This window comes from Taudactylus pleione, unplaced genomic scaffold, assembly GCF_031769625.1.
Source record: "Taudactylus pleione unplaced genomic scaffold, aTauple2 ptg000506l, whole genome shotgun sequence".
In the NCBI taxonomy this organism is placed as follows: domain Eukaryota; kingdom Metazoa; phylum Chordata; class Amphibia; order Anura; family Myobatrachidae; genus Taudactylus; species Taudactylus pleione.
In genome coordinates this window covers 633,203-656,509 of record NW_028284908.1, presented here as the reverse complement: position 1 = coordinate 656,509, position 23,307 = coordinate 633,203, and positions in this window count along the sequence as shown.

The following is a 23,307-nucleotide window of genomic DNA, read 5'->3' as shown; positions in this document are numbered from 1 at the left end:
TAAAGGATCTAAAATGTTGTGTGTTTAAAAAGTTTATATGTATAGTTGTAACCGGATCTTATATACGCTTTCTATCAGAAATAAATAAATGTATATATTGTAGTGTATTTAAAAGTTAGGGGTATATTTAATAAAGTGAGGGTTTTTTGAAGTGGAGATGTTGGGTCATAGCAACCAATCAGATTCTACTTCACATGGTCTATATGTCTAGTTTTAACTGGATATTATCTTGCTCTCACAGCTTCACTGATGTTTTCATTGGCTGTCCTGGTCGTGCTCATGACGCTCGTGTGCTCATTCAGAGCCGCTCGTAAGCGACCGTTCGCTCGTTCCGAGCGATGTTCGCACATCTGCGCATGCGTTCGGATTGTAATACGTATGCGCGGACCAGTCAGTGCGGCCGAAAATCGTTTGTTCGCTAAATAGCGAATGCCTGCTATTTTGAGTGACAGGATGAGGCGTTTGTGGGTGGTAACAGGGGAAGGTGCTTGAAAACGGGGAGTGGAGATCAGAACGCAGGCGTGCTTAATGGTCAATGCGGGCGTTTTAAGGGTGGGCATAATTAATACAGCAGCGTCATTGACCACGTCACTTGGTTTTTTTGTAGTCAGAACTGCTCGCAAAATAGCGGTAGGAAAAACCAACCACAAGAATAGCGAGCAGTTCATACGCTGTTCGATGTACTCGATTAATCTAATAAATAGCAGACATGACGTATGATGCGAGCAGCCAGGGGGTGTCTTTTTCAAAATTACGACCGCAAGTTTTGTTCGCTCGCTCAGACATAGAGGCGTGAACAGACCGCAAACAGCGAACGGTTCATTTGAATAGCCACCCCTTTTTTCTGAACGAGCGAGCGCAAATAGCGTCCGGCTCTGAATCAGACCCTCTGATCTGTACAAGATTGTGGAGGAGAGGCAGAATGGTTGGCTGTTTCCTCGTGAGGTAACTATATACACATTTATGTCATGCTTTTTATTGCAAAACCGATATGTATTATCTTCCATACCCAACCACGACATGATTTTTGGGATGTCACCTGCAATTTGCTCTGATATACCGTATCTGCATACAACACTGTTACCTGTAAAGCCTTTAATAATAACTGTAATATTTGTTTCTATTTGCAGAAGTCCAAGCTTGTGGATGGAGTGGAGATACCAGTCCACATCATTGGGGATGCTGCGTATCCACTACGGAGGTGGTTGATGAAAGGGTACAGCCAACAGGTTGAGCTTTCGAACGAGCAGATCGCCTACACCCATACCCTCAGTTCAGCTAGAATGGTTGTTGAAAATGCATTCGGGAGACTGAAGGGACGTTGGCGCTGCTTGTTAAAAAGAAGCGATGTGGACATTGGGCTGATTACTGATGTTGTAGCGGCATGCTGTATCTTACATAACATCTGTGAGATACAGCGAGAAGAATACCTGCCAGAGTGGGACATCGTGGAGGAGCCTGTTGGGAGTGATCCTTCTACCCTTTCATCAACCTCACTTGCTTATTAAACCAATGACCTAGAATTGATTAGAAGCACCATTGCAAAAAACATTAATTCTATGGTGTTATTGTAATAAGTACAAAAACTTAATTTTTGAATTGTTCAAAAAATCTTTTATTTTAATAAAGACCTTTTGTTTAAGTTGCATACGAAGTTTGAAAGCATTTCCATATTTCTTACATAGGAAATAATGTTGCACAAAATACAACACAATTCAAAACCAAACAATAGTATAAAAATAAATAAAAGTGCCCATTTGCTTCAGAACCCAAAGTACTCCATATGTATGTATGGATTGATATTGTCGGAGCTTAGACAATGAGAACAATGTTAAGTGCGCATATAACTGTGAGGCATTAAACAAAAAAATGACAAGCAGTAACCATAACATTTTCAACATCATGATATGGATATGTCTAGCTAACATCACTAGATACTGTATATTTGATTACCACAGTTAAATATTTAGGTAAACTGTAAACTCTGGGTTTTTGTCAGGAGTACGTTCCTGTGACAGAGTATTAGCTGGCAAAGTATCTTTAAATTGACCTTCGAGTACATTATATAATGTATCATCTGTAAATGTTGAGGATGACTGAGGTGTTTGCGGATGCTTGGATATATGGGATGTAGTTTTCCCAAATGCTGGGGGGGACTTTACTTGTTGCACATACTGGGATGTTTGGCCAAATGCTGGGGGGGACTTTACTTGTTGTTGAGCATACTTGTATGTAGTTTGCTCAAATGCTGTGGGGAAATTAGCGTGCTGGTCATACTGTGATATATACTCAAATGAGATGGGAGACTGAGGTTGTTGCACATATTGGGATTGTTCCCCAAATGAGTTTGGATAATTAGCTTGGTGCCCAAAATGGGTGGGTGGTGGAACGTGTTGTTTTGTAGTGGATTGTGTTCAAGATTTGAGTAAAAAATTTGCGGTTATCGTGACTAAGCCTTTCCTGCATAGCCATCATTTCCTTTAGCAAATGACTCTGCATTTCTCTCTCATTGGCCATGAACCGCTGCAGTCTGGCATCCTCTCGTGTCTGCCATTCCGAATCCAGGTCGCGAAGTTGTTCACATAGAATATTTGTCATGGCTTTGGTAGCAACATCCATTTTGCTCTTCTTCTTTTTACGTGTTGGCACTGTGAAAACTGAAAGTAAAAGAGAGAAAACATTGAGCAACAGATTTAAAAAATATTTCAAACACAAAACAATAAATGGTCCCAATTCAAAAAGCAGCACTACTGTTTGCATGCGGTGCCCGTCCTCCACTACAAGATAAACGCAGAAACAATACGGTTTCTACTATATACTAGACATTGAACTACAACATTACATAGATTAATGCAGCAGAACATAAATTATTTGAATTAAACTTACTGTTACCGCTTATGGTGGGCTTGTCTCCCTGGGTCTGTGGCTCAGACTCAGAATCTTGCCTTTGCGTTGGAGAGATCACATCTGTGCCAGTGCTTGGTTCAATGATGATGGTATTAGATGAGTCCTCATCTGCGTCATCAAATAGGACCTGCGATAATCCCGGGCTCTGCTGGCTGCTCTCAGGAGTTGCTGAAGGCGTACGTGTCGTTGTTGCAGACAGTGGGTCTCATTCAGACCCGCTCGCGAGCGCAGGACGCTCGCAAGCGGGTCGATGGTACCCAAATGCGCATGCGCACGACGGAGGCTGCTCCGTCATGCGCATGCGCGAGACCCGGCGAGCGACGGGGTAGCCGTCGCTCGGGGTTTCGCTCCAAAGGGGGCGTGCTGTCGATGCTGAGTGACAGCACGCCCCCTCTGGTGGGCGTGCCGGGGTGTGGCTGCCAGACGGAGGCGTTCCCATGGGAACGCCTACCGTCTGGGTCCGGCCCCACTGACTAGTGTTGTCAGTGGGAGTGATTTTGGCTCTGATAGAGCCAAAATCACTCCACGGCTTGCGGCAGCGAGACCCTACCACTGGGTCTCGTCGCAAACCCGATGGTCGCGATGGTCTTGACCATTGCGACCATCATCATGGACGCTCGCATAAGCTGTGGGTGGTAACCCACAGCTATGCGAGCGTCCAAGAGGCTGCTCCAATGTTAGGTAGGAGGGTCCTGATTCAGAGCGAGCGCTCTGGTCAGAACATCCAGCTCTGAATCAGGCCCAGTGTGCCAGCATCACATGAAGAAGATAGAGCAATGGGGTTGCATAGTGCTGTATGTCCAAAAGCCGAAGTGCATAAATCGTATAAGGGCCATTCCATCCTTCCCACACCACTGCGATTACCATTGTGGTCATGGACCTTTGTGTATTGTTTCTTTAGGCTCTTTAGCTTATTAAGGACTTGCTGCTGTGTCTTCACAATACCCCGGCTGGCCAGGATTTTGGCAATGTTGCAATAGATCATGGCATCCTTAGCAGTGCCTGTGATTTGAGCTTTTATTTCCTCCTCTCCCCTCACGTGTAAGAGCTCACGGACCTCCTCGTCCTTCCAATGTGCCATGATCAGCAGCCACCTGTACACAGAAAAAAGAAAGGTTACCGCGCTAAAGAAAACCCAGAAAATTTAGATAAAAAATAATAAATAAATAAGCAAATGAATAAAAATTAAATCTCTTGTATGGTGTATTAATAATGTATTTCAGTATTTTAAAATAGATGCCAGATATAATAATAGAAACAAGCTCCTTTAATAAGGTAATAAAACAGTAATTTTACACACCGGGCACCACTCTCCAACCACCTGGTAATGCACTCTCTCCTCTGTCAGCACCAAGTTCACCTCGTAGTGTTGCGGGTCTCTCTGCAATTGTTGCGGCACCTAAATCCGCCGTGTAGCACTGCACTGCCTCTTTAGCGCTATGTTTAGCGTTTATGGCATCTGCCCTCCACTGTTCGGCCGCTGCTGCTGATGATCTCATCAACAGGCAGCCTCATCCGGCCAATCAGGAGCTGTTTGGTGGAGCCCGGGAGTAAATTCCCGGGTATCACCATTCAGACAGAAGCAGGGTAATTTCCCGGGACTTAAGAACCCTAGTCAATTGCAGGGGCGGCTACCCGGGAACCTTTCAGACAGACACGGCTACCCGGGAATTTGGCATGCCAAATTCCCGGGAATCTCGAGATGTCTGAAAGGGGTATGAGTGGATGCAAAAAACTGCTGAGATTAAGCAGTTTGTGTGCTAGAAGCACCAGAGCAGATAGCAACACCCCTGGCAGGAAAGAGGAACTGCACGGGTTTTAGCAGGTGCAGGGTGCTAGAATGAACACTAGGGTGTAAATTTACTAAAGTGAGAGTCTTTAGAAGTGAGGGCCTGATTCAGACAAGGACGCTAAGATGCGTTTGCTCTTAACTGCCGATGGTTCGCATTGTGCGCATGCGTACGCATCGTACTGCGCATGCGCGAACTGCTGCAAAAGATCGGGAAGCGTAGACAGCCCACCAGAGTGAGTGACAGGAGAAGCTGTTTGTGGGTGGTAACAGGGGCAGGCCACTAGAAACGGGGGAGTGTAGATGTGAACGCAGGCATGCCTGACCGAGATAACGCCGTTTTAGAGGCGTGCATAATTAACAGGCAGTGTCATAGTACACGTCACCTGGTTGTATTTCACACTGAAGTGATCGCAGTGCTTGCGGCAGGGTATAGTCTACCTCAAGTGCTGCGTTCGCTTCCGATGGTATCCGATGTACCGATGGATGCATACACTTGCTGGAGATGACGTGCGCTAGTGGGCGTCTTAAGACAGGCTGGTGGGTGTCTGCGTACACAAAGGCAGACATAGTGCTTATGGCTTGCCGTGCGTTCGCCTGCCATAATTTGCATACGCTGCGAAAGTGCGTTCACATCTAGCGACCGGGTCTGAATCAGGCCCTGAGTTTTAAAAGAGATGTTGCCCATAGCAACCAATACGATTCTAGCTATTATCTTCTCGGAGGTGCTAGTTAAATGTTAAGTGGAATCTGCAAATGAAAGAAAAATCTATAAATGTAAATTTATGGAAATATTTTCAAATTAAACTTTATCGGTTTTAAATGGATTCCAGGATTTATGGCGAATTGTTAGTTATAAAATCTGAACTGAAAACAGTTATTCAAAATATGGTATAATGGGCCTGATTCACACCGAACGCAACTGAGATTACGCACGCAATCGGCCGATTGTTGCTTACTGTGCATGCATATGTCACTCACCGAGGGTTGTACTAATCTCTTCTTCTGGACAGAGAGGTGAATTACAAAATTCTCTAACACTGTAAATAACACTTTACACTTCCATCAATGAATATATTTTAAACAATATACACACAAGTAAAGTAGGTAACGCTTTACAATAATCAGTTTTATTAGACAGGAACTCCGGAACTGGAGCTATGAATGGAAAAGTTATCATGTGACAGAATTAACAATAACAATACATGTCATTTCCAAATAACATTGCTTCATAAATAAACATTCTTCCACTTTCAATTTTACCTTGCTAACTATCTACTAGTAGTAGAGATAACAATAAGATACCAATAAGATAACAATGAATATTTCTAACTCAACTTATCGTTAACTTTAAACCTTAGTCCGGACTAATGTAACTCTCCCTTAAAGTCTACACTTATTGGCCAATTTGCTGTCGGTGGTGCACAGTTGAGGTAATGGACAGTTTGACAAACTGAAGAATATTAACTGAATCCTGAGCTTCCTGACAGCTGATATCGTGCTTAATAATAATGTCAAGTTATTACGGTTCTAACAATCCTGAGCTCAACTTAATGTTATTAAATCTTTCCGGTGTGAATTTGATCACTGTGTGTGTGTGGCTTGTTAAACAGTTCTCTCCTGCTATGAAGATATTTCACAGTAACTCTCTACCTTCTGGCTAATAAGGGGTTATCCGAGCACTACTATCCTGGCTTTGTTCAGTGAAGAAGTTTTCTGTTACTTTTGGGGCTCATATATGCGGAGAAGTGATTATAAAATAGTCTCTATATCACTGCCTAATAATTTCTAGTCTGCTTTTGCCTAGGTAATTATTTCTCAGTCTCTGAATGTTATCTCCTGTATCTTCTAACAAATGCTGCAGTAGGAGGAGTAAAGTAATTCGTCCCCTAGTACTCACAGATCAGAGCCTGTTATCTCCCCTTCAATCAGCAGGGATTCCATGCAGAAGCAGTGACAGCTCCTGCTGTCACTCACTGGAAGCTAGACACTCCCCTCCAGCTCTATTGGAGTCCGGAGTCCGCCTCCTCTCACCAGGCCACGCCCGTCAGTCCCCTCCGGTCGCTGATAGACAGCTGTGCTTCCACCCCCGGCTGTTAGTGATCGATCGGGAGGCGGATCAACAAGCCTGGTTCCACCCACCTAATGGCCGCCGAGATGCAGGGTGAACCACCGCACTGAGATCTCCAGCACAGCTCCGCTTTCCGCACCCCAGCCACACAGTCACCTCCAGAGGATCTCCCCAACCGACCCCACCAACGGTCAGTCCACCTATTTAACTCCGGTGCTCTTGTACCCGGATGTTTACCGCTGGGCCCGCGGGACACTGTGCAACTGAGCACGTGTTGCTCCAGCATCCCCACACTCATGCCGGCTCCCGCACCCGCCACTCCAGTGCCCACTGACACCAATACACCCCAACGCAAGGCTGCATATGTTTAATAAAATCAATAGGGCATACATGCTCCCATGGGAATGCACCAATCCCAACACCCAACCCTCTAGTGGGGTATCACATACTTCCTTGCTTGAATTTTGCGTGTCCTCACGCAACTATCAATTGTCAAAGTTCATTAAAGAATAGTTTGTTCACATATTTTTCATGAAACATATTTACAAGGAATACATATAATCATATCATACAATTTGTATCAGAATGTTACCATTAAAAGTAGGAATTTTAGCATCTGTATCTGAGAGGTAGAATTCCTTTGGTAGTTCGTTCTGACCTTCTCATCACAGATGTAGGATCTGAGATAACATGACTCTCTATTGACACATCACACTCTGAAACATCTGACATGGGAGTAAATTCCTTACTAGCAGGACTTAGAATATTCCCCACAACAGGCCACAACATATGCATGGGGTTAATTAGGGTAACATCAAGGGGTTGTCCAGTTATTAACGTCAACCTCTCTGCCTCATTGTACTCATTGTCTTTCTCATCTTCTTGTAAAGGGGCCGAATGGATGCATTTCTTAAGTTGGTTTCGATGGACCACCAGAGAGTAACGTCCATCATTCTTGGTGATTCGGTATGCAGCAATATCAGGTCTTGGTATCTCAGTTACAACGTAAGGGTTTTTTTCCCAATGACTATCCAGTTTGCTACATCGTTGGTTGTTTTTCTTCAAAACAGTATCACCAATAACCAAAGGTGTGGCCAAAGCGTTTTCATTATAATGTTCAGCTTGTCTCTGTCGCACCTGGTCCATTCTTCGACCTACAATAGTTTGCGCCGCTTTCAATCTTCGTCTGTGCTCTTTTACCCAGTCAGTCTGTGGAATTATTTCCTGAGCAACCTCTTGAGGTACTTCTAATCTTACATCCACTGGCAATTTGCCTTCCCGTCCGAACAGTAAATAGAACGGCGTGTATCCAGTCGAACTGTGCTCTGTATTATTGTAGAGAAAGGTGATCTCTGTCAGTAGTGTAGGCCACTCCTGTCGTTCCGGCGATGGGATAACTCTCAGCATATTTATCAAGGACTGATTCATCCTTTCACATAGGCCATTACACTGCGGGTGGTAGGCAGTAGTCCTCAATTTTCTGCATCCGTATAAGTCACACAATTCTTTGAACAATTTTGACTCGAATGCGGGTCCCTGATCTGTTAAGATATTTTCCGATCTTGATATTGGCTTCACAGTACCCTTGGTAGGCAATACTCATCCCATTGCTGGCCATAAATTGCATCCAAGCAGGTGGTGGGGGAATCACTTCTTTCTCACCCCACAGTTGTTGAAAGGTCTTTAATTGAATGGTTGTTACTTGAGATCCGGTGTCAAGGGTGGCAGGAACTTCAATCCCATCAATTTGGATTCTGATAACGGGGCATTGTCCCACATAACGGGGCCACCAATCTTCTCGACGCGGACCTATTCCATCTGTTCCCCCCGAGGAGTGGTCTCTGGCCTCGGGGTGCTGGCGTTTAAAGTCTCTCGGTTACACACCCGCTCCACATGGCCACTTCGGTTACATCTCCGACAAATAGGCCTTCCCTGCGAATCAAAGCGGTCAGTTGGTCTACGCCCTCTCCCTTGAGGTGGTTCCCACCAGTCATTCTGAGATCTACGTCTCTCTGTTCGCCAGCTGGATTCAAATTGCTCTTGAGGTTGACGTTGGATTAACTTCTGTAGTCCTTTACTAATTTCAGTCACGCCCAAGGTAAGTTCCTCCATCTGTCCCTTTAGTGCATTAATAGGGTCTGGTGCTTGAGTCTGTGCGCTTTGGACTATAGCATTTTTTATCTGGTGTAAGTCTCCTGAAGTACAATAATTAGTTGCAGAATCGAAGTTTCGTTCTTGGTATCCCGGCATTTCAGGGAAAGATGTTTCTTTAACATGAGTATGGCCGACCATCTTAATGGCTGCTTCCTTAAAATCCAGAAATTCACTATTAGGCATTTGCATCTGCAAGAGACGTAACTGAGCTCTAACAGTTTCACAGCTGGTCCCTTCTATAAACTGATTTACTAGTGTTTCGTTTACTCTTCTCATTTCCGTATCGTCAATTTCTTGAATAGATCGTAAAGCTTCTTGTAGACTTAACGCAAAGTCTCGAAGTGATTCTCTGGGCTGTTGTTTTCGAGCATAGAACCGAGACTTTAACTCTGCTATTGTATTAACATCAAATGTTGTTGCTAATCTCTGAAATATTTTATCTACAGTATCTTTTTCTTCTGGAGGCCAAGAGGTCACCTCCCTTAATGCTGATCCTTTAAGTTGACCGATTACGATCTCTACTTTCTGCTGCTCAGATAGTGGGTACAGGCGGAACATAGACTGAATCTTCGTTTTAAATTCTCTATATACATTCGAACTTATCCCGCCTATATCTCCCGAGAACGTGGGGAGCCATGGGGCCCCAAAATAATAGGGCAATGTAATGGGGTTAATATTAGCCATGGCTGGACGCACGTTTGATGAATCTCCTATCGACATGCTATATTAAGCTTTTCCTTCACCTTCTGTTCTGCTAATCCTGTTCGGGGACGCCAATTTTTTTATGTCACTCACCGAGGGTTGTACTAATCTCTTCTTCTGGACAGAGAGGTAAATTACAAAATTCTCTAACACTGTAAATAACACTTTACACTTCCATCAATGAATATATTTTAAACAATATACACACAAGTAAAGTAGGTAACGCTTTACAATAATCAGTTTTATTAGACAGGAACTCCGGAACTGGAGCTATGAATGGAAAAGTTATCATGTGACAGAATTAACAATAACAATACATGTCATTTCCAAATAACATTGCTTCATAAATAAACATTCTTCCACTTTCAATTTTACCTTGCTAACTATCTACTAGTAGTAGAGATAACAATAAGATACCAATAAGATAACAATGAATATTTCTAACTCAACTTATCGTTAACTTTAAACCTTAGTCCGGACTAATGTAACTCTCCCTTAAAGTCTACACTTATTGGCCAATTTGCTGTCGGTGGTGCACAGTTGAGGTAATGGACAGTTTGACAAACTGAAGAATATTAACTGAATCCTGAGCTTCCTGACAGCTGATATCGTGCTTAATAATAATGTCAAGTTATTACGGTTCTAACAATCCTGAGCTCAACTTAATGTTATTAAATCTTTCCGGTGTGAATTTGATCACTGTGTGTGTGTGGCTTGTTAAACAGTTCTCTCCTGCTATGAAGATATTTCACAGTAACTCTCTACCTTCTGGCTAATAAGGGGTTATCCGAGCACTACTATCCTGGCTTTGTTCAGTGAAGAAGTTTTCTGTTACTTTTGGGGCTCATATATGCGGAGAAGTGATTATAAAATAGTCTCTATATCACTGCCTAATAATTTCTAGTCTGCTTTTGCCTAGGTAATTATTTCTCAGTCTCTGAATGTTATCTCCTGTATCTTCTAACAAATGCTGCAGTAGGAGGAGTAAAGTAATTCGTCCCCTAGTACTCACAGATCAGAGCCTGTTATCTCCCCTTCAATCAGCAGGGATTCCATGCAGAAGCAGTGACAGCTCCTGCTGTCACTCACTGGAAGCTAGACACTCCCCTCCAGCTCTATTGGAGTCCGGAGTCCGCCTCCTCTCACCAGGCCACGCCCGTCAGTCCCCTCCGGTCGCTGATAGACAGCTGTGCTTCCACCCCCGGCTGTTAGTGATCGATCGGGAGGCGGATCAACAAGCCTGGTTCCACCCACCTAATGGCCGCCGAGATGCAGGGTGAACCACCGCACTGAGATCTCCAGCACAGCTCCGCTTTCCGCACCCCAGCCGCACAGTCACCTCCAGAGGATCTCCCCAACCGACCCCACCAACGGTCAGTCCACCTATTTAACTCCGGTGCTCTTGTACCCGGATGTTTACCGCTGGGCCCGCGGGACACTGTGCAACTGAGCACGTGTTGCTCCAGCATCCCCACACTCATGCCGGCTCCCGCACCCGCCACTCCAGTGCCCACTGACACCAATACACCCCAACGCAAGGCTGCATATGTTTAATAAAATCAATAGGGCATACATGCTCCCATGGGAATGCACCAATCCCAACACCCAACCCTCTAGTGGGGTATCACACATATGCAATGCAGTGTGCGTGCGCAAACCAGCCACTGCGTTCGGGACTGCGACTGCAGTGACTATGCACACCCATAGCAGAGTGATTGACAGGAAGTGCTGTTTGTGGGTGGTGACGGGGGGTGGTCGGCGAAACGCAGGCGTGCCAGTGCGTTTCAATGCTGTTGCAGGGGCGTGCATTAATTATCCACTGCGATACCATACGCAGCCTGAGGACACATAGTGTGCGCTGAGGTTAGCAATTCCTGAGTAAGGTCAGAGCTTGTGCAAGTGTGCGTGAGGCTGCGATGGTACTCCATTGTACCGATGGTTTTGCAGTCTTGCTAAACATTACGGATGTGTGTAAGGTAAGGTTGGCGTCCTTGTGTAGTGCTGCAGCGGCATAGCAAACGCAATGGATTAGCATAATATCGCAGTTGAACTGCGTGCGTAATCGCTATTGCATTCGCAGTTGCGTTCCGCAGTGAATTAGGCCCTGTGTACCCACCACTTTTGCAGTCAGAAGAATTTACTTAACAGCCGTGATATTTCTATTTAATTCTGTCAAAAACCATGGGCAGCGCTTCCCCTGTGAACTTATAAAAGACTTACTAGAATAGTAGCCATACTGACTTAATATGGAAATATTCCAATTTACATATGAAATGTCTGAAATCCAGGTCCCGGTCATACTACAGACTTTCCAGAGAGAATTTTCCCAGCGACAAACTGGATAACTGACGATTTTACTGCGAAGTCTTCAAAATATGTTACACCCTGAGCGCAGGACACCACAATAATCTTCTCACCGCTTCATAGAGGTGTTACAGAAACCTCCAGAGAGTCTGGTGCTGACTTTGGGCCATATTCAATTAGGCTGCGAAAACCGGTTATAAAGTATCACCAATGACGTCATTTTGCCCATTTTCACTTTTCCCCGTATTCAATTTCAGGAGCGAAAATTCTTTGCCAAAATCCAGGAAAACGTTTTCACCATAGAATAGGTGGTGAAAAAAAGTGCAGAATTTAGGTTTTGGGGTACAAACTAAAAAAAACAAAAAACCCTGCACCCCGAAAAAAGTTCCCCAGGACACCCCAAGAAATGTACTTTCGCTTTGGGGGCGATAAAAAAAATTGGGGGACAAACTTTTAAACTAGCAAAACAGACTGTATGTCCCAGGTGTTTTATTTAATGCGGTCGGTTGCGGCAGGTGGATTTTTAATGATTTTTAAGAGTACACTTTAGGGACTTAAAAATATGCTAGTACCCATTTTCATGTACCCCAAATTTGATAGGACTAGTTATTGTCCCCCAAAAATGTTGCTAAATGCTATTCTTCACCACTTTGTCAAAGATGCATAATATTAATAGCACCTGTAGAGACCGTTTAAAAACCCCAAATACCTTTAGCAGGTCTTTTCGGGGGTACCCATAGTGATCCCCCATGTTAGTGCATCTTTTGGAGAGTGATAGGCTGGTTTCCCCAAAAGTGACAGGACTTTTTGCTACTTACCTTTCTGCCGGGTCCCGTTTTCAACTATTTGAAATTGAATACGGGGATACGCGGGCACGCGCCCGATATTTTATCCCCAAGAAAAGCTCCGGTGATGGCGAAAAGTCTGGCAACGGACTTATCGCCTCAAATTGAATATGGCCCTTTGTGTCAGATAGAGATGGTCCCAGAGGAGACCTGTACAGACAAAGGGCCGTATTTATCAACGAGTTTTATCATTCACAATAGAACGGCATGCAGCAAAAGGAGAAATGCGGTTAAGCCCCCAAAATGCGGGTTTGACTGAATTTCTCATATGTACCAAGACCCGGAATACGATGTACTCCGGGGCTTGTCTGCGGTGGCTAATGCCATCTTCCTGATGGCGTTGCCCTATAGAAGTCTACGGGCTTCTATCGGGAGAGGGATCCAATCGCATCCCTCCGTGCACCCCCAGCGGCACATACGTCCTTCTGCGCATGTGAAAAAGGACGCCGGAGGGGCTTCTGGGTCATTCTCAAAGGGCCCTTTTGCACATTCCTACAAGTATACCAGCACCACCAATACCGTCATGCATGCGAAGAGCGTTGGAATGTGTCGCAGCCCAATGAGTGATTTAACTCATTCATGGTGCTCCAGACAAAAACAGCTCCCAACTGTCATTTTTCAAACAGATGACAGCTAGGAGCTGATTGGCTGGAGCACCGTTATCATACACAACAAGTTTTATCACTCGCTGTGAATGATAAAACTCGTTGCTAAATGAGGCCCTTTGTGTCAGACAGAGATGGTCCCAGAGGAAAACTGTATAGACCGAATATGGTTTCTTCCTCCTTGTTACAGATCAATAAGAAAACTGATACCTGATTGTCACAGAATGGAGGTGTATGTTACAGAAAATAGGTCATTTCCAAAACCACAAAGGACCTGATTCAGGTGGAGACTGCCGCGTCTGCTCTTGCGTCTGGCGCCGGAGTGGCGTCTGTAATACTAATCAAATGCTAGTATCAGCCTACCCTTGGTGTAGTTGTCCGCCTCTGAGTGCGCAAGCACTGACACGCCCACTTTCAGCATCTGTGCACGCTGTAACACTGCCGATGATGATTCTCGACACGCCACCATCGGCGCACAATCACGTGCACCATCGACACTTGCACCTGCCATAGGCCTCTGTGGCTGCGGCCGTGCGTCTGAGAACGCAGCCGCTATCACTGACACCCATGCGACACTCTCATTACACACCCATGATATGGACTTTTTTTGCGTACACTTCAGGCCACCTCCCAGTCACCGCCCTGGAACGCCCACAGCTTTGCCGCCTCATATCTGCTGGTTGCTGCCTGTCCCTGATGGACGTCCGGTGTCCTGTCTGCTAGCTTTAAGCTAAGCTATTATATCAATTACATACAAACATAAAGTGTATACAATGGTCCAATGTAAAACACGGGGGTGCAATTTCTTTTTGTTTAACATCTTTTTATTGGAGCAATAAACAAGATGAGTACTGTACATATACAGGAGTCAAATCACTTATTACAACATATTGCACGTTACATTTCAAACTATGAACCGCTGTAAAGAGACATCTCAAGAGGACATATTTGTAGGGGGGGGGGGCGCAAATTTATTGCTTGCAGGGGAGCGCAGAACACCAGCCCTGCTGTCACCTCTATGCATACTTTCCCACCCTCCTGATTTCCGCGGGAGCCTCCCGACTTAAGGTGGGAGCTCCCGCTAGCCCGGAAAGCAAACAGAATCCCCCGGTTTCCATACTGCCCCGTAGAAAATCCAGACTGCGCATGCGCGAGTATGGATGCGGGACCTAGCTTGGGGATGTCAAGCCGCGTGACATCATTTCACTGAATACTAATATCCCGACCACCGCGGGATAGTGGATAGCGGTGGCCGCCTAGCCCAGCACGAAGTTACCTCCCCGTCGGATCCTGGTGCCAGCGACAAGCGGCAGCAGCGTGTCTCCTCACACGAGTACAAGCTCTATTAACAACTAAATGTAAGTACTGTAGGGACTCGGGAGAATGAAGGCTGGCTAGTTACTGCTCTTCTCTGCTAGATGGCTCTTCCCTCTTTACCGTATAGTCTTAGTTGCTGTATGTGGTGTTAAATAGCCACTTACAACATAATAAACTTGAAGTATTGTTAGTTGTTCCTAATAGTCAGTTCAGCAATGACTGCTCTGCTGCAAGGAGGTGGAAAAGAGAGGGTCTGTGACAAGGTGGTAATGTATCCCATTATGTCACACACCCTCTCATTTCCACCTTCTTGCAGCAGAAGGGCCCTTAGAGGAACTGTGATAGCCTGACCAATATTATGTATATATATATATATATATTAGGGGTGAGCGGGTTCGGATTTCTGAAATCCGAACCCCCCCGAGCCCCCCCGATCCGAGTCCGATCCGAGTCAGGCTCGACTTTTCCCGCCTGACTCGGATCTGAAATCGAGGCAAAACGTCATCATCCCGCCTTCCGAGTCTCGCGGGTTTTGGATCCTATATAAGGTACCCGCGTCGGCGCCATTTTCTCACTCGGCTGTGGACAGTGAAGAGGGAGGGTGGGAGTTAGGGCTGTGTAGTGTAGTGTAGTGTAGTGTAGTGCTGCTGTTGTCCACTACTTCAAAGTCCATAGGGGCTGGCTGTGTTGTGCTGTGCTGCTGTTGTTAATAGGGGCTGTGTCCACTACTTCAAAGTCCATAGGGGCTGGCTGGACTGTGTTGTGCAGTCAGTTCTCCATAGGGGCTGTGTCCACTCCAAAGTCCTGTGCAGTGTCCCAGACCTAAAGGGGTGCTGTAGTGTTGTCCAGGGGGTGCTCTGTCCATCAGGGGTGCTCCCCCCAAGTGCTAAAAAAATAATATATTTTCTGTGTTTGTGAATTGTGTGCGCAGTAGCCGCACGTGCATCAACAAAGTAGTGCCAAGCGTGCGCCTGTGTCATAAGTAAAGGGCCGGCTGGCTTGACCGTTAAAGGGTGCTGTAACCCCCGAAAGTACACTCCAGTCCAAACCAAAAAAAAATTATTTTCTGTGTTTGTGAATTGTGTGCGCAGTAGCCGCACGTGCATCAACAAAGTAGTGCCAAGCGTGCGCCTGTGTCATAAGTAAAGGGCCGGCTGGCTTGACCGTTAAGGGTGCTGTAACCCCCGAAAGTACACTCCAGTCCAAACCAAAAAAAAAATTATTTTCTGTGTTTGTGAATTGTGTGCGCAGTAGCCGCACGTGCATCAACAAAGTAGTGCCAAGCGTGCGCCTGTGTCATAAGTAAAGGGCCGGCTGGCTTGACCGTTAAGGGTGCTGTAACCCCCGAAAGTACACTCCAGTCCAAACCAAAAAAAAAATTATTTTCTGTGTTTGTGAATTGTGTGCGCAGTAGCCGCACGTGCATCAACAAAGTAGTGCCAAGCGTGCGCCTGTGTCATAAGTAAAGGGCCGGCTGGCTTGACCGTTAAGGGTGCTGTAACCCCCGAAAGTACACTCCAGTCCAAACCAAAAAAAAAATTATTTTCTGTGTTTGTGAATTGTGTGCGCAGTAGCCGCACGTGCATCAACAAAGTAGTGCCAAGCGTGCGCCTGTGTCATAAGTAAAGGGCCGGCTGGTTTGACCGTTAAGGGTGCTGTAACCCCCAAAGTACACTCCAGTCCAAACCAAAAAAAAAATAATTTTCTGTGTTTGTGAATTGTGTGCGCAGTAGCCGCACGTGCATCAACAAAGTAGTGCCAAGCGTGCGCCTGTGTCATAAGTAAAGGGCCGGCTGGCTTGACCGTTAAAGGGTGCTGTAACCCCCGAAAGTACACTCCAGTCCAAACCAAAAAAAAATTATTTTCTGTGTTTGTGAATTGTGTGCGCAGTAGCCGCACGTGCATCAACAAAGTAGTGCCAAGCGTGCACCTGTGTCATAAGTAAAGGGCCGGCTGGCTTGACCGTTAAGGGTGCTGTAACCCCCGAAAGTACACTCCAGTCCAAACCAAAAAAAAAATTATTTTCTGTGTTTGTGAATTGTGTGCGCAGTAGCCGCACGTGCATCAACAAAGTAGTGCCAAGCGTGTGCCTGTGTCATAAGTAAAGGGCCGGCTGGCTTGACCGTTAAAGGGTGCTGTAACCCCCGAAAGTACACTCCAGTCCAAACCCAAAAAAAATTATTTTCTGTGTTTGTGAATTGTGTGCGCAGTAGCCGCACGTGCATCAACAAAGTAGTGCCAAGCGTGCGCCTGTGTCATAAGTAAAGGGCCGGCTGGCTTGACCATTAAAGGGTGCTGTAACCCCCGAAAGTACACTCCAGTCCAAACCAAAAAAAAAATATTTTCTGTGTTTGTTAATTGTGTGCGCAGTAGCCGCACGTGCATCAACAAAGTAGTGACAAGCGTGCGCCTGTGTCATAAGTAAAGGGCCGGCTGGCTTGACCGTTAAAGGGTGCTGTAACCCACAAAGTACACTCCAGTCCAAACCAAAAAAAAAATTATTTTCTGTGTTTAGCCGCACGTATATATCAAATCGATATAACATAAATGGAGGACCAAACTTTCTCCGATAAAAATAAAATAGAGAAAGATCAAGAACCACTTCCTCCTAGTGCTGAAGCTGCTGCCACTAGTCATGACATAGACGATAACATGCCATCAACGTCGTCTGCCAAGGCCGATGCCCAATGTCATAGTAGAGGGCACATACAATCTCAAATGGCAAAGTTCAGGAAAATGACCTTGAAAAAGACATTTAAATCAGCTGAAGAGAAACGTAAACTTGCCAATATGCCATTTACGACACGGAGTGGCAAGGAACGGCTAAGGTCGATCCCTAGTATGTTCATGACTAGTGGTTCAGCTTCACATGACGATGGAAGCCCTCCTCCCACTAAAAAAATCAAAAGAGTTAAGCTGGCAAAAGCACAGCGAAGAACTGTGCTTTCTAAGAAGATATCACAAATCCCCAAGGAGAGTCCAAGTGTGGTGGTGGTTGCGATGCCTGACCTTCCCAGCACTGGACGGGAAGAGGTGGCTCTTTCCACCATTTGCACGCCCCCTGCAAGTGCTGAAAGGAGCACCCACAGTCCACTTGCTGATATGCAAATTGAAGATGTCACTGTTGAAGTACAACAGGATGAGGATACTGGTGTAGCTGGCGCTGAGGAGGAAGTTGGCGAGGAGGATTCTGATGGTGATGTGGTTTGTTTAAATCAGGCTCCGGGGGAGACAGTTGTTGTCCGTGGGATGAAAAAGCCCATCACGGTCATGCCTGGGCAGAAGACCAAACATTCCACCTCTTTGGTCTGGCAATATTTCTATCCAAATCCGGACAACAACTGTCTTGCCATATGTACCATATGTAAAGGTGAAATAAGTAGGGGTAGGGACGTCAACCACCTAGGAACATCCTCCCTTATACGGCACCTGCAGCGCGTTCATAAAAAGTTACTGTCAAGTTCAGAAACTTTGGCTAAGACCGTAAGCAGTCCAGGGACACCTAAATCCCGTTGTCCTGTTGTATCCAAGCGCCTGCAAACCACACCGTCAACTCCCTCCTCGTCAATTTCCTCCTTAGTCAGGATCGGAAGTAGTCCTGCAGGCCATGTCACTGGCATGACTGACTCTCCTATCCGGGATTCCTCTGGAGGATCCTGCATTGCTACGCCTACTGCTGCCGCTGCTGCTGTTGCTGCTGCTGGGAGTCGTTCATCATCCCAGAGAGGAAGTAGGAACACCACTACTTTTACTAAACAATTGACCCTCCAACAGTCCTTAGCGAGGAGGATGAAGTACGACAGCAGTCATCCTGAAGCAAAACGTATAACTGAGGCCTTGACTGCTATGTTGGTGTTAGACGTGCGTCCGGTATCCGCCATTAGTGCAGTGGGATTTAGACAATTGATGGAGGTAGTGTGTCCCCGGTTCCAAATCCCATCTAGATTCCACTTCACTAGGCAGGCGATACCGAGACTGTACAGAAACGTCAGAAAAAGTGTCCTCAGTGTCCTGAAAAATGCCGTTGTACACAATGTCCACTTAACCACGGACATGTGGACAAGTGGAACAGGGCAGACTAAGGACTATATGACTGTGACAGCCCACTGGGTAGATGTATCACCTTACGCAGCAACAGCAGCAGCGTCACCAGTAGCAGCATCTCAGAAATGCCAGCTCGTTACAAGGCAGGCTACGCTGTGTATCACCGGTTTCAGTAAGAGGCACACCGCCGACAACCTCTTAGAGAAACTGAGGGAAATCATCGCCCAGTGGCTTACCCCACTTAGACTCTCCTGGGGATTTGTGATATCTGACAACGCCACCAATATTGTGCGGGCATTACATCTGGGCAAATTCCAGCACGTCCCATGTTTTGCTCATACAATAAACTTGGTGGTGCAGAATTTTCTGAAAAGCGACAGGGGCGTGCAGGAGACGCTTTGGGTGGCCCGAAAAATTTCTGGCCACTTTCGCCATTCAGCGACTGCGTGCCGAAGACTGGAGCGCCAGCAAACACTCTTGAACCTGCCCCGCCATCACCTGAAGCAAGAGGTTGTGACGCGGTGGAACTCAACCCTCTATATGCTTCAGAGGATGGAGGAGCAGCAAAAGGCCATACAAGCCTATACATCCACCTATGACATAGGCAAAGGAGGGGGTATGCACCTGACTCAAGCGCAGTGGAGAATGATTTCCGTGTTGTGCAAGGTTCTCCAGCCCTTCGAACTTGCCACACGTGAAGTCAGTTCAGACACTGCCAGCTTGAGTCAGGTCATTCCCCTCATCAGGCTTTTGCAGAAGCAGCTGGAGAAAGTGAAGGAGGAGCTAAGATGGAGCGATTCCGCTCGGCATGTGGGACTTGTGGATGAAGCCCTTCATTCGCTTTGCCAGGATTCCAGGGTGGTCAATCTGTTGAAATCAGACCACTACGTTTTGGCCACCGTGCTCGATCCTAGGTTTAAAGCCTATGTGGTGTCTCTCTTTCCGGCCGACACAAGCCTGCAGAGGTGCAAAGACCTGCTGGTGAACACACTGTCAGCTGAAGCGGAACGTGACACGTCAACGGCTCCTTCTTCATTTTCTCCTGCAACTGGGGCTGCCAGGAAAAAACTTAGGTATCCTAAGCAACCCGCTGGCGGTGATGCAGGGCAGGCAGGACCAAGTTTGGACATCTGGTCCGGACTGAAGGACCTGGCAACAATTTCTGACATGTCTACTGTCACTGCATATGATACTGTCACCATTGACAGAATGGTGGAGGATTACATCGGTGACAGCATCCAAGTAGGCATGTCAGACAGTCCATACCTGTACTGGCAGGAAAAAGAGGCAATTTGGAGGCCCCTGTACAAGCTGGCTCTATTTTACCTGAGTTGCCCCCCCTCCAGTGTGTACTCCGAAAGAGTGTTTAGTGCAGCCGGGAACCTTGTCAGCGAAAGGCGTAGGAGGTTGCTTCCACAGAATGTGGAGAAGATGATGTTCATCAAAATGAATTATCAGCTCTTCCAGGGAGACCAGCCTCCAGAAGGTACAGAGGGACCTGTGGTGGTGGATTCAAGTGGGGACGAGTTAATACTTTGTGAGGATGAGGATGTACACACTGAAGAGGGTGAGGAATCGGTGGATGAGGAGGATGAGGATGACATCTTGCCTCCATAGAGCCAGTTTGTGCAGGGACACATTAATTGCCAGCTTGTTTTGTGGGGGCCCAAACGAACCAATCATTTCAGCCACAGTTGTGTGGCAGACCCTGGCGCTGAAATGATTGGTTTGTTAAAGTGTGCATGTCCTGTTTATACAACATAAGGGTGGGTGGGAGGGCCCAAGGACAATTCCATCTTGCACCTCTTTTTTTTCTTTGCATTATGTACAGTTTGGGGCCTAGTTTTTCAAACTGCCATCCTGTCTGCCACTGCAGTTTCACGCCTAGATGGGTCACGTGTTTGTGCCGCCCACTCGTGTCGCTTAGCATAGTCATCCAGCTACCTCGGTGCAACGTTTTGGACATAAAAACACTATTGTGAGGTGTGAGGTGTTCAGAATAGACTGGAAATGAGTGGAAATTAAGGTTATTGAGGTTAATAATAGCATAGGAGCAGAAAAACCTACAAATTCTGTGATTTTAGCTGTTTTTATGCTTTTTTAAAAAAAAATACAGATCCAAAACACAAAACCCAGAACCCAAAACACGGAAGGGTGGTTTTGGCAAAACCAATCCAGATCCAAAACACGAAGAAAGATCCAGATCCAAAACCAAAACACAAAACACGAAAAGTGGCCGGTGCACACCCCTAATATATATATATATATATATATATATATATATATATATATATATTACCATTTTATTATATTGTACATGCAGCCTGTGCCCAACAATAACTTGATGTTTATTGTGCCCATTGCAATGCAGTGACTATATTGTTCCCAAAATATTCAGACCCTAGACATTCTCACATACAGTATACACATACTTACCTACATTGTAGTTCTCTTTTGCGGGAGACTTGGGGAGAGGAGAAAGATCGGGTCGTGATGGGGGCGGGGCCTGACATCTTGCATCATTAGGCCCCGCCCCCTTCGTGGCAAATTGCCCTGATTGACGTAGATTTGCATAAGGGACGGGGCTAAATGACGCGATTCCTTTGGAATCACGGAATTAAGCCCCGCCCCCTACACAGAGACCCGCGATTGCCGCGGAAGTTCTCCCCATTCTGCCCACTTCACTAGGAAGTGGGCAGAAAGCGGGAGAAATGCCTACCCTTCCTGGGGTGCGGGGGGTTACCCGAAAAATCGGGAGCCTCCCGCGAAAACCGGGAGGGTAGGCATGTATGAGTATACACACTATGCCCAGCAGGAGCTACAACCTACAAATTGTCACCAGCAAAGACACATTTTAACCTTAAAACATATAAATACACAAATCCAACCTATTGCATGAAATTCATGGAATAAAAGTCATTATAAGGTAGATTTTGAAATTTAGTTTTTAGCTTCAAACTGCATGCTATATAATTAACTGGTAATAATATAGTACTATAGTATTCACCTTTCACTGCAGTGAACCCGAGTGGCAATAGATGTGCTAATAGGTGGATCTAACCACGCCCTTTGGGCGGAGCTGGTCACGCCCCCTCACCGACACTACACGCACCACATTCTACTACCATGTATAATCTCCCTCAAGCTAGGTTTCAAAAGTAGGCAAGTATTCCTCTATGTATTTGGCTTACAGCTGTTCTTCTGCAAATGGTGAGTGGGCGGTGAGATACGGTTATTCAGACTCTGACAAAGACTGAGGGGTACATTTACTAAAGGGCGATTTAAATTAATCTAAATCTATCTTTGATGGGCATTCCGAATGCAAAATCTGCATATTTATCATCCGTAGGGTTTCAACTACAAATAAAGTTGAAACCCATGGATGATCAATACACACCCTCCAACATGACTCCATCCATCAGGTACAAAATGCTCTGCTCCTGGACTTCCCATCTGATTTATGATTGCTGTCACCTGTGTTGTAGCTCCCTTCTCATCAATTACCTAGTTCAACACAGGTAGCTGCAATCATAAATCAGATGGGACGTCCACGAGCAGAGCATTGTGTACCTGATGGAACGGGTCATGTTGGAGGGTCTGTATTTATCATCCATGGGTTTCAACTTTATTTGTTCAGAAGGCCAATAATTGATCGATTTAAATCGATTTTTAACCAATTTTAGACCTTTAATAAATATACCCTTTAAATCTATATTACAAAGATAGAGACACTCAGCACAGACAATCATCGAGAACTGTTTCTACACATCAGTCTAATGGTTAGATTTATTGATTATCTAGTAGCCGATGTACAGTATGCTTTGAAGCACTTTACTAGATAGTACTGCAATTGGCGTTTTGTATGTGACTATTGGGATGTTTCGTATTGTCATTTATGTGTATCATTAATAAAAGAGAGGACTAAAATCTATTGACCACTGCCCAGTTTCCATCTCACTGTTTTATTGGTAGCACAGTCGGAAACTTTCTTTTTGCACTGAGGGCCTGATTCAGCAAGCAACGCACAGGAGAGAATGCACGCACTTGGCCGATGTTTTTGTACTGCGCATGCATCGCACTGCGCGTGTGCGAACTAGCCAGTGCGATCGGGTAAGCATACGCACTCTACACGCAGCGTGCACGCAGACCCCTTTCGATATTGATGAACAGGAAGTGCCGTTTGTGGGTGGTGACGGGGGGTGGCTGGGCGAACGCAGGCGTGCCTGTGCGTTGGGTCTACGTTTTAGGAGCGTAGATAATTAAGCCAGTGTGGTGACGGGCTCAGTGATGAGACTCCGTGCACGCAGGAAGTTGCCAAGATCCTGCGCGAGGTCTGGTCAACCACTAATATGCAAATGTGGTCGATGGTTCTCGATGTTACCAATGTTTACGCTATCGTTCGTACTGATCAGGCTTTGAGTAAAGGGAGATGTGCGGCTTAATATATGGCTGGACGTCTGCATTTTGTGCTGCTGTATCCGTGCGTATACATTGATTAGCATATCCTCGCAACGGACGGGTGCGTGCGTTCTCTCCTTTGCGTTCCTTGCTGAATCAGGCCCTTAGTAT